Genomic DNA, 11,089 nt, shown 5'->3' with positions numbered 1-11,089 from the left:
CTTAAACTCTGTTAAATTCATACAATTGATAAACTCCAGTTTTAAAATATTTTAGAATTTCTATTAGCATGTTACATAATTCTTCTGCAATGGAATCTGGAACTTTTGTCACCTCCCCCCTTTCAAAGCCCCATCTTTCACCGCATTTTAAACAAAAAGCACAGAAGTAGCCAACTCATCTCTGGGTCACTCAATAGAATTGGGATTAAAGTCCAAAACTCCATTTCTTTAGAAAACAAAATTCGGAAGCAACTATGGTTAAATGTTAATATCTGACAAAACTGGGTAGTGGGGACCCAGGCAATAGTGATATTACTCTCTGTTCTTTTCTCTTGGTGGGAAATGTTTCATACCTTTAAAATGAGAGGGAAAATATTCATGTCATCCAAAATTACTGGAGAACTCAATAACTGAAAGAATTTCTTGTACTGATTCTTAGTTACCCAATTTCTGTACTTGCCCCATGAGCACTTAGGGCAGAGCTATTTCTTCAGTTTCCAGAGGAAGAAACAAAAGTAGTTAAGAGAAACCAAATGATTCTGGAGTAAAGGTAGGTGCAAGTTCAAGTCAGAGTTAAAATTCCTGGAGTATCAAAGGACAAGAGGCTGCGTCCAAATACTGAAAGGATAATAGACATTCAGTTAGCAGTGATTTGATTAATTGGTTGCTTGTTTAACAGGAGCAAGAGCTCAGCGCTTTGAGAAAGATGGCAGATGTCACCTTTCATTCATCACTGACCATGGCAGTGCTGGACCAGACTCAGGCGACCTTTGTGTGACTTCAGGAGCGGTGAGAGTTTAATGTGGAAGAAATCACACTCTCAAGGGGCCGTGAATTTATAAGGTGACTTACCTGGGGTTATGGGTGCTGTTAATAGCCTCCGTGTGGAGCAAAGTTAATAAATCCAGTGATAGGAAGAACTACAGAACCTAAGGACAAGAAAGAGCAAAAATATCCGCAAGGAGATTAACATCCAACCTTCCTCATTTTGCAGCATTTCTGTTGCCGAAGAGGTGACTAGATAGTGCTGATTTTGTTGGTGGAAGAGTCCACCAAACAAGAGAGAGAATGCCTGGTGGTCCCAGTCCAGCTCTTTAAATCTTCTCTGTCCTTCAGTTTAATACAGCAGCATTTATTAAGCACGAGCTTTTACTGAGTGCCAACAGTAAGATACTACACCGTCTTTTCTCCCTCACCTTCTCAATGTGTTATCTCTCTATCAATCCTTCTCAATCAATCCCAATCTCTCTCTCTCTCTTTCTCTCTCCCTCTCTCTCTCTCCCTCTCGCACACACACAGACTCACACACACACACACACACATTCCCAATATTGCTAGCAATTTGTTCTGCCTACAAGAAACCCATGTTCAAAGTCTATGAGGCATCACTTTAAGCAGCTGTAGGGAGTTGAATGAGCCAAGGAAGGCCAACCTCAACTCTAAGGAAAGATATTGGCTGAAAAAACTAACTGAGCTCTTGTCAGTGCTCATTTCCTCGAGGCTGTCTTAGGACTCCTTAGTAGTGCTAACTCATAACTAAGTCGCTACAGTCAGCTGACCTTCCTCAGCAGCGACAAACACAACCTGAGCCCACCTTTCTAGGTGCCAGCTGTTCAGCTCATCCCCAGCGTCCTTGACTGATGCCTACTTCTTCTCTCCAACATCATCTCCCACTGCCCATGAAACCCTGCCTCAAACAGGCAAGTCCAGGCTCATCTTGGACCTCTTCTTTCTCGCATGCATCTCGGTTCATGTTCTCCTGGGAAATCTCCCTGTATCCACCCCACACAACAAATCCTCCCAGCCCTCACATCTCCACTGCAGGCACAACCTCTAGAAAACTTCCCTGGACCTATCAGCTCCTCAGCTGAAAGGAGGACCCTTGTGGCATTGACATCCTCTCCCCTCTCTGGGTAGTTACTACATAAGCCTCTCTGCAGGACTGCTCACCTGTCTCCCTTAACCAGACTGAAATCTTCCTTCAAGCTGAAACCCTGGCTTGCCCTGGTCTGGAACAGCACGGTGGGCCATGCCAGAGTCACCAGTACTCGACTTACCCATCCCCTGTTGACTATTGCCGCTGTGGGATGAGAATAGCAGGAAAGAGGGTCTGGCAATTCAAGGATATGGGGCAGATCCGAGGATCCAGAGATGCTATGACTTAGGGACCACATGAGTCCATGAAACATATAGAATTTCCCTTAGCTTTGTCTTAACCAAGGGCCATTACACGGTGCAGGAGGATTCTAGTGACAAGGGCACAGTTGATATGTTCACTGAAGCTTCTTGAGAGAAGTGTAGTTCAAATGCATCCTCTTAGAGAGCGGTCAGAGTCACAAGAAGCAAAGATGTGCGTGTGTCTATGTGCGTGAGCACGTGTGTGACTGCTGTTTGCAGGAGTGGTTCCTACATGGAGGTGGCATTCATGTGCCCTCCCTGGGCAGCCACAGCCCTGGTTGGAGCCAGGATTCCACCCCAGCCAGGGCTGAGGATGGGAAGGTCCTCAGGGAATCCTGAGGGCTGCAGCTGGAAAGGACTTAGCAAGAAGCCCAGGCCCCCCCATTGCAAAATGGAGAGGTAGGACCTGGAGATGATGCTGAGCTTGGACCAGACTCTGGGTGAGCGAGAATGTCAGCTCAGACTCTGTTCCTGACCTGACTGGGGTGGGGCACAAATGCCCGCCGGGAGCCTTCTTTGTCACCTATAAAACACCGCCAATGACCGAGAGGAGGAATCATGGGCTCATGCTCTCATTAAGTCACCCTCCCAGGCTGGGCCATATACAGTGTCTTTCCAAACCTTGCCCCTGGGACTGGCAGTGGAATTTTTCCTCCACGGCTCCATGAGAAGGAGCCAGAGAAAGTTAGAGAAAGTTTCAAGAAGGGCAATGAATGAACAGGTGGGAGAAAGGGCTGCACAGAGGAGAGCGGGTATAAGATGAGCCAAAGGGAAACCAAGGTCAGCCCTGGACACGTGACGGCAAAGACCAAGTTGAGCAATGCTTTTCTCCTCTCTGCAAGGGAGGAGAGCCAGACTAGGCAAGTTCTGGGAGTTGCCTCTGAACACTCCAGCCTGCGGAGTCGTTTGGTTTCCGTGACCTGGAAATGGTGGGTGAGGGAATGGCATGGAGGCAAAGCTGGTAGTGGGATGAGTCCCAGACACACACAGTCAGTGCCCCCGAGTGAGTCCATCCTTCCTAAGCAGGCTGCCATCACTGTACCTGGGGGACAAACGCTGGGCCAGACCTCAGAATAGGATACCTCCTTCAGGACTTCTCGCCAACCTTTGGTCTGAACTTGCCTAAGACCAAGACGTCCTATGCCTCAGCCAGCCTAATCCTCCTAAAAAATGCTTTCATCTCACCCCTCCCCGGATTAGATCACTCTCCTGGCTCCAGAGTGCCTCCTGCTTCAAGTCTCAACTTCTCTGCCCCCTTCCTGGCGCCTCTAGTTCAGCCCTGCCTCCTTCCCCATCCTCAGATCCCTCCCCTCGCTGCACACTCACTCTGTCCACTCATTCCTAACTCCCTTGCCTTTCTCTCACCTCTCTTACCCAGGAAATCCTGTCTTCTCCCTCTGCCTAAAAATAATCTGCTTATCCATTCAAGCGTGGCTTGGGCTGACTTCTCCCATGAATCCTGCTTCTTTACGAATTCACATGGATCTCTCCCTTCTCAAAATGTCATTGTAACAATCCAGAGCACACCCGGGAATATAGACTCTGAGCTCCGGGGAAAGAGAGCTCCCGGGCAGCAAGATGAAGAGTCAATGGTCTGACTCCCAAGTCTGCTGGGCAGGTTCACACAGGGCCTCTGATAGTCCGTATGACATCTTTGTGCCCATTAGAAAGAGGTGCCCCACCTGCACAGCAGTACACAGCAGCCCTGGTGCCAATCCCTTGTCTGCTGCCCACTAGCTGTGTGCCCTGAGGCAAGTCCTTAATTTCTATTAGCCTCAGTTCCTCATCTGTAAAATGGAGGTAATAGTGCCTACCCCACTGGGTTATTCTGAGTTAAGTATGAAAGCTGATATAAAGTGCTCAGCGTTTGAATCCATGGAGCAGTCACTAAATGTTAGCTGTTACTGTCATGAGCCTTCACTATCTCTTTGATGAGATGTCTCTAGAAAAAGGAAAGGTCTTCAGTAATTTTTTAAGACAGCCACTGATGCCTCTGCCTCCTTCTATTCTTTTTTCTTTGCCATCGTATCACCACATCCCATAATTGGCAATTTCAAAGACCCTGGAACCAAAAATAATATAGCTGTGGGGAAAAATTACATCTGAGGAGTAATAGGAATCAGATTTAGCCTAAGACAATCCAGGCATCAGGAATACAAGAGAGAGAAGAAATTAACCTCTAAAATGGGAGAAAGGGAGTGAGAACATTGTCCCTGAAGCCAGTATTCGAGAGTGGGGAGGTATGAGCACAAATGAAATGGATGTGGAAGCCGAAGCATTATAGGGCTGACTTGGGCAGTTCTTAACGATTAAATGAATTGACTTTGGAGTTTGACACCATAGGGTTCAAATCTTCAGTTTGCTCCTTACTAGCAGTGTGATATTGGACAAGTTGCTTGACCCCTCTGTGCCTTAAATTTCCTTTCTAGGGATAGTAGGTGAGTGGAACCAATTAAGGGAGATAGCATGCTAAGTGTCCCCATATTTGATAGATATTTAATATGTAAGAGGCCCTCTGTGGCATCCACGGAGAGGAGAAAGCTCTGCCCATTTTTCAGCCATGGGACCATTAATAACCCTTACCATCTCCTCCAGAATAAATCATCCCTGAACTGAGTCAGGGTTCAGGACAACCAGGATTCACGTTGAGGAGGAAGCAGGAAACATAGGGACAGTTGCATTTATCACAGTAAATATGTGATGCCTTGTCAAGTATCCGACACATTAACTTTTGTTGAAGGCATGCATAAACAAGCAGTTAGTATATAATTTAGCCTGGAATATTACTTAACCAGAGCAGAATTCATAATCCTGATGAGGATTTATTTTGTATTTTTTATTATGAATAATTTATACAAAAGTAGAAAAGTTTCATAAACCTCAGCGTATTCATCACCCAGACGCAACAACAGTCAACTCATGGCCAGGCTTGTTCCACAGACATCCCACTCTCTCCCTGCCCAAAGCCAAATTATGTTGAGGCAAATCCAAAAGACCATAGTATTTCATGATGAGGATATATTTTTTGTAAAGGAAAGGGAGAAGGGACACATACCTTTTACATAAGTTTTACTTTTCCTAAAACAAGGCATGCACGGCAAAGAGGAGGCAGGATGAGCAGAAAGTGACTAATTTTAGTCCTTTTTAATTGCTTCTTCACTTTATATTTACACCATTTATTCTTTATCATTGCTGTTATGTATGTTGCCCTGTAATGTGTAGCTTTAGTCGTCTCACTTGGATTTGTTTCATCAACTCCAATGGAATCGAAAACACATGGCTAGCAAGAACCATGTTTTCCTCTCACTGAATTTAATGTACGTTCTAATGTTCTGTGTGACATCTGGTCTACCTTTCCACGTCCCTTTCCTCTTAACATCCTGCCTTCCACCCTCACCAATCTCCTTACCTCCTAATAGCTTCCTAACTTCCTTCTATTAATCCCATCAACATTGACTGGGCACAGATCCTGGCGTACAGTAGACAAAATGAAAATGAGATGGGAACACCTAGCAGACCACTGGAGGTTGAAAGCTGGCAGGAAGGTGGCGCATGCAGTTGAGTCTTAAAGGATAAGAAAGAATTAGCCAATAAAGGAGGAGGTGGAAGGCAGTGAGGGTGCAGGAAGATCATTTTAGGCAGAGGAAGCAGCCCTGACAAGGGTCTAGGAAGAAAATTTGGGGTCTCTTTGGGGAACTGCAAAATGTACCATGTAGCTGGACCAATAAATTTGAGTGGCTAAAGGGGGGAGAATAATAAGGGTTGAAAAGGTAGAATTAAACATAGTCCAGTCGTTGGAGAACAGTAGTGGTTGGTTAGGGTGGGGGCTTGTTGGAGTAGGGCTGGTGGGAGTGAGGAGCCCAGATATGATGGAGACACAGCTAGGATGCACTCTCCAAGTACCTGGAAGTCTTTTCAAGTCCTACAGCATCTCCTGGGAAAGCATAACCTCCCAAGACTAGCATATCTGTTTGCTAGTTTACTAAAAACTGGTTCCTCCCCCAGATATTTTTTTTCTTGATATAGAACCTACATGTCAAAGTAGGCATAATATCCAAAGCAGATACATTTATTTTGTTTGCAAACATTTGTTTTCCCTGAAAATATTTTCAAAACAGAAACTAGACCAGACCTTATTATTATTAAATACATTTTTAAAATTAATTTATTTATTTTTGGTTGAGTTGGGCCTTCACTGCTGCACATGGACTTTCTCCAGTTGCGGTGAGAGGCGACTACTTTTCGTTGCGGTGCACGGGCTTCTCATTGCGGTGGCTTCTCTTGTTGCGCAGCATGGGCTCTAGGCACGCGGGCTTCAGTAGTTGTGGCTTGCGGGCTCTAGAGCACAGGCTCAGTAGTTGTGGTGCATGGGCTTAGTTGCTCCGCGGCATGTGGGATCTTCCCAGACCAGGGCTCGAACCTGTGTCCCCTGCATTGGCAGGCGGATTCTTAGCCACTGCGCCACCAGGGAAGTCCCAGACCTTATTATTTTTATCTATTTCTTTTACTTGGTGCAGCAAAATGCTAATTAGGGTGGAAAGTTGGTGATGTAGACAAATCATTTTTATGGTGGTGGTTGTTTTTATTAGGTTGACTGTATCTGTAATGCACCTGTGGAAATATATTTGGAAATGTTCACTTCATAGCCCTTGAGCTGTTTAATCATGTAGCTGAGGCTTTGAGTTAGATTTGTAAAACTCAAAATGAAATCAATTGACCACTGAATTGGAGTGTGTAGATAATCATTGCCATGGAATTATCTATTCTTTTGTCACTTCCCCAGTTTGCTCGGCAGTTGAAAATTCCACACTTTGCACTTGAGTTGTTGCACTTGACTACTTTTAGAGCTCAAGGGCTGGAGGGTTGTTTTTAAGTTTCATGGGTCATGAATTTGAATTGCAGTGAAGTATGCAATAGAGCACCTTGGAGTGAGAAGTGTGATTAAATGACCTCTAAGGTTCCTTCCATTTACATAATATTCTAGTTCCTGGACCACAGAGATCTGGAGCTACAAAATTTAACTATCTATATCTATATATTAGTATTATCACTTTTAATGTTCTATAAAAAGGGAAAGGCTATTTTCTACCTGAGCCCTAGTGTGATCAGGAAGAGACCGTGTACCATGGGATAGGCTCCTTCCTGATGGACCCCTCCCCTCCAGGGATTGGGGGCAGAGCCAGAAGTGGGCTGGAGTTAGAATTAAACTAAATTTCAGGAGCATGACTCAACAACAAGTTTGGATGGTGGAGGTAAGAGTTTGACCATGTTGAGATCTAGTTTCATATTTTATGATATTTACATTCAGGGACCACAAAGAATCTTGTTCCAGGACAATTCCAGTTCCCCTGCATCCAGAAGTGACTTCGTTTCCACTCACTTGCTCCCCCTTTGAATCAGGGGCACACTCACCTGTCTCCCTCAATTCCCATGGTTTTTTATGCCCCAATTGTATTGTCTTGCTTGATTGCCATCCACCCACCTCTCATCCTCATCTATAACGGCAATTGTGCCCCCAACTCCAGGGATAGATCTGATCTTAGGGGAGGAAGGGCTCTTTGGGGAGAACTTGGAGCCTAAAATCCCTGTCTTTAAATCCCCCACTCTCAAACCATCATGAGTGGGTTTCCACCCCTATTTCCATCTTTGAGGGGCTGCTTGCCGAACCCATGCTGCTGGCCTTCTAAGTATTAACATCTCTGGGCTTTGGCTCATCTCCTACCCTACTCCTGCTTGGGGCCACCACTGATTTTAAACTGGGAGGCCTTGAAAATTGTCCTTGTGACCTACAAGTTCTAGATCCCTGGGACACACACCCTCTGGAACCCTCCTCCACCTGTCTCCCAGCTGGGCTCCCATGTGGACCTTCAGGTTCTGTCTTGACTCAAGCTAAGCTCATAATCCATAATCCATAATTCCCTAGTCTGTCCCAGCCCCTGCCAGGCCTATGACCCTGGACTTGGTTTCAGGCCAAGGAGAAAGTGAAGGTGAAATCTCTGGCTCTGCCAAAGCCTTGCCTCCGTTATCAGCTCCACACTGTCACTTTCTAATTGCTTTTCCCTGTATCGATTTTATTTCTTATATGTCCAAATGCTGGTCTCTGACCCAGAGCTTGACCTGATGATCACAGTAACAGTGTCTGTCTTATGCTTCCTGCTTCCTTGGAACTCTCAGGGCCTCTTTAGCCACCGGGATATTACCTTACTCTGATAGATGGCTCAGATGTGCTCAAACCTCCCTAGTCTTAACCAACAGCAGCTGTGGGCTAAGGACTTCTGACCCCAAATCCAGTGCTCTTTCTAGGATGCCACAATGTTATGATTTATACCAGTGCCCTAACTTCCCACCTGAAAACCACAGGTTCCCTGGATGATATCCAGTGTTCCCTACAAAGGTAAGGGCTACAGTTCTGGCTAAACAAAAGATCACATTTACTTTTCTCAAGTCAAAGGTCAAGATGGGACCTTGCTGCATCTACAGGACTGTACAATGAGATGGAAGCCCCAGTGGCCCAGGTGTTGCAAAAGTCTGAGATTCTATGATATAGTCAGTGCAGGTTTATGACTCATGATATCTTATTTCATTTCTTTGAAGTTGGCAAACCTTCAATCAAATATACAGATAGAAACATAAATCAGGATAACATCACTTCCCAAGTGTTCTTGTTTAGTCATATGTTCATAACATCACTTCCCAAATATTCTTGATCAATCATACCTTATATTATGCTCAAAGCCATGAAGAACGGATCAGTTGCAGGTGGGTTCATCAGTGCAATTAAGCCATAAGATGTTGCCCCAACTGTGCTTGGTAGTGTATCGATTCCTAGCAGTTACATAACATTTTAAAAATTTAATTAATTAATTAATTAATTAATTTGTCTGCACTGGGTCTTTGTTGCTGCACTGGGCTTTTCTCTAGTTGAGGCGAGCGGGGGCTACTTTTTGCTGCGGTGCACGGGCTTCTCACTGTGGTGGCTTCTCTTGTTGCGGAGCACGGGCTCTAGACACGTGGGCTCCAGAGCGCAGGCTCAGTAGGTGTGGCGCACAGGCTTAGTTGTTCCGCGGCATGTGGGATCTTCCCGGACCAGGGCTCGAACCCGTGTCCCCTGCATTGGCAGGCGGATTCTTAACCACTGCACCACCAAGGAAGCCCGCTAACAGTTACATAACATTTTACAGCAGGGTTATGTGTCCTAAAGCAAGTCTGCAGGGTTGAGTGGGACTGGCTATAGCAAAATGACAGTTGCAGATCCCCAGGTTACCCCCCTGTAAGATTTATCCATCAGATCTGGGGTGAGGCTCCAGAAGCACTCTCTTCACGAGCTCTTAAATCAGCAGTTGTGCAAGCTGACTACACATTGGCATCTCCTGGGGAGCTTTAAAAAATGCTCATGTCGGGGTCCCATCCTTGAGAGGCTGACATAACTGGTCTGGAGTTTAGCTTGGGCATTGGATTTCTCAAAGCTCCTCTGGCTGATTCCAGTTGCTGTAGATTCTGACCAGGATTGGATTGCCTGACGGTGGAAATCTCTTTAGATCATCAGAGATTTTTCCCTTCTCTCCTGCGGAACTGGTGTAAGCTTCTCCCATATCAGTGCTACTCTTTGTAAGCCTCTTTGAAACCGAAGCTTAATCTCAGGCCCCTCAATGTGATCTGGGGGTCAGCAGCACCCATGCCACCCAGGCATCCCCCCCTCCTCTCCCCGGCCAACAACTGAAAAAGAATCTGTGCTGTAAAAAGATCCCCAAGTGTTTCATTGCTTATTAAAGTTTAAGAAGCACAGCAAAGTGGCCTCAAACTATGCATTTCTAAAAGCTCCCAGATGTAGTTCGGCTGGTCCCCAGTCCACAGTGGCAAGGATCTAAAGCACTTTTCTCAATGTGACCCGATGAGGGTTTCCAGAAAAACTGTGTGGGAAGCTCGATCTCCACGTCACCACGAATCTCCTGAATCGAACTTTCCGGGAATCTGCCTATTTAGCATTCCCAGACGAGGCTTACTTACATGAAAGGTTCAGAAGCACTGAAGCATGTCCAAGTTCTCCTCAGAGGAGGAATCATGCTCTTTGAAAACCAGCCTCACCTAGTTGTGTCAAAGCTCCTCTGTATTTAGCCTAAGTTGGTCTAGAGAAGACAGTATGTCTCTCTAAAGAAAAATAGTCTCTTGCTTAGCCTTTCAAATCACTGAAGGTAGTCTTTCCCTTGCCTCCATGGATCTTCCTCATCAAGTGTAGATTTCTCAGCCATTGCTCCCAATTCTGTTTCTTACTCTTCCCCCCAAACCCACAGTGGAGACCTTCCAGTTCAGCAGACCCCTCAAAGCAGGGCAGCTCCAATCAGAGAAAACCTCCAAAGTGAGCAAGATAGTATACAAATGAGATTATCATCAGCTCCAATCAGAACATTCTATTTTTTAATACTGCAGTTAAAGGTTGCCTTTTTTTTTTTTTAAAGAAAAGCTATATATCATGTTAATTCAATATTCAGCTTCTGTTTAACCACAACTCCTATGTCCCTTTCCCCTGGGTCATCAAGAGATGCCACCCCTTCCCTATATTTCCACAATTATTTATTGAACTTAAGCATAGGGCTTTCCTTCTAACCCAGATAAATTTTATCACCATGATCTCTGTGTCCACTGTTTCAGCCTGACAAAAGAGTTCTGGATAAACAGTCCTGAATAAACAGTCTTGGATTCAGATTCAAGTCTGATCTCTACAACTCTGCTGTTGGCCCTTAAGCAAGTTCCTTAGCCTTTAAAATAAGCCTATTTTTCATCTATAAAATGGGCACAATTATAGTCCCTGTCTTATAGGATAGTTGTGAGGATTCAATAACATAATATGAAAAGTACTTTGTAAAGTATAAAGCTGTGTAAAAGATTAATAAAAGCATCTCCAAGCTATGAA

This window comes from Balaenoptera musculus, chromosome 11 (assembly GCF_009873245.2).
Source record: "Balaenoptera musculus isolate JJ_BM4_2016_0621 chromosome 11, mBalMus1.pri.v3, whole genome shotgun sequence".
Classification (NCBI taxonomy): domain Eukaryota; kingdom Metazoa; phylum Chordata; class Mammalia; order Artiodactyla; family Balaenopteridae; genus Balaenoptera; species Balaenoptera musculus.
The sequence above is the reverse complement of the archived record's forward strand: the minus strand, read 5'-3'. Positions refer to the sequence as shown.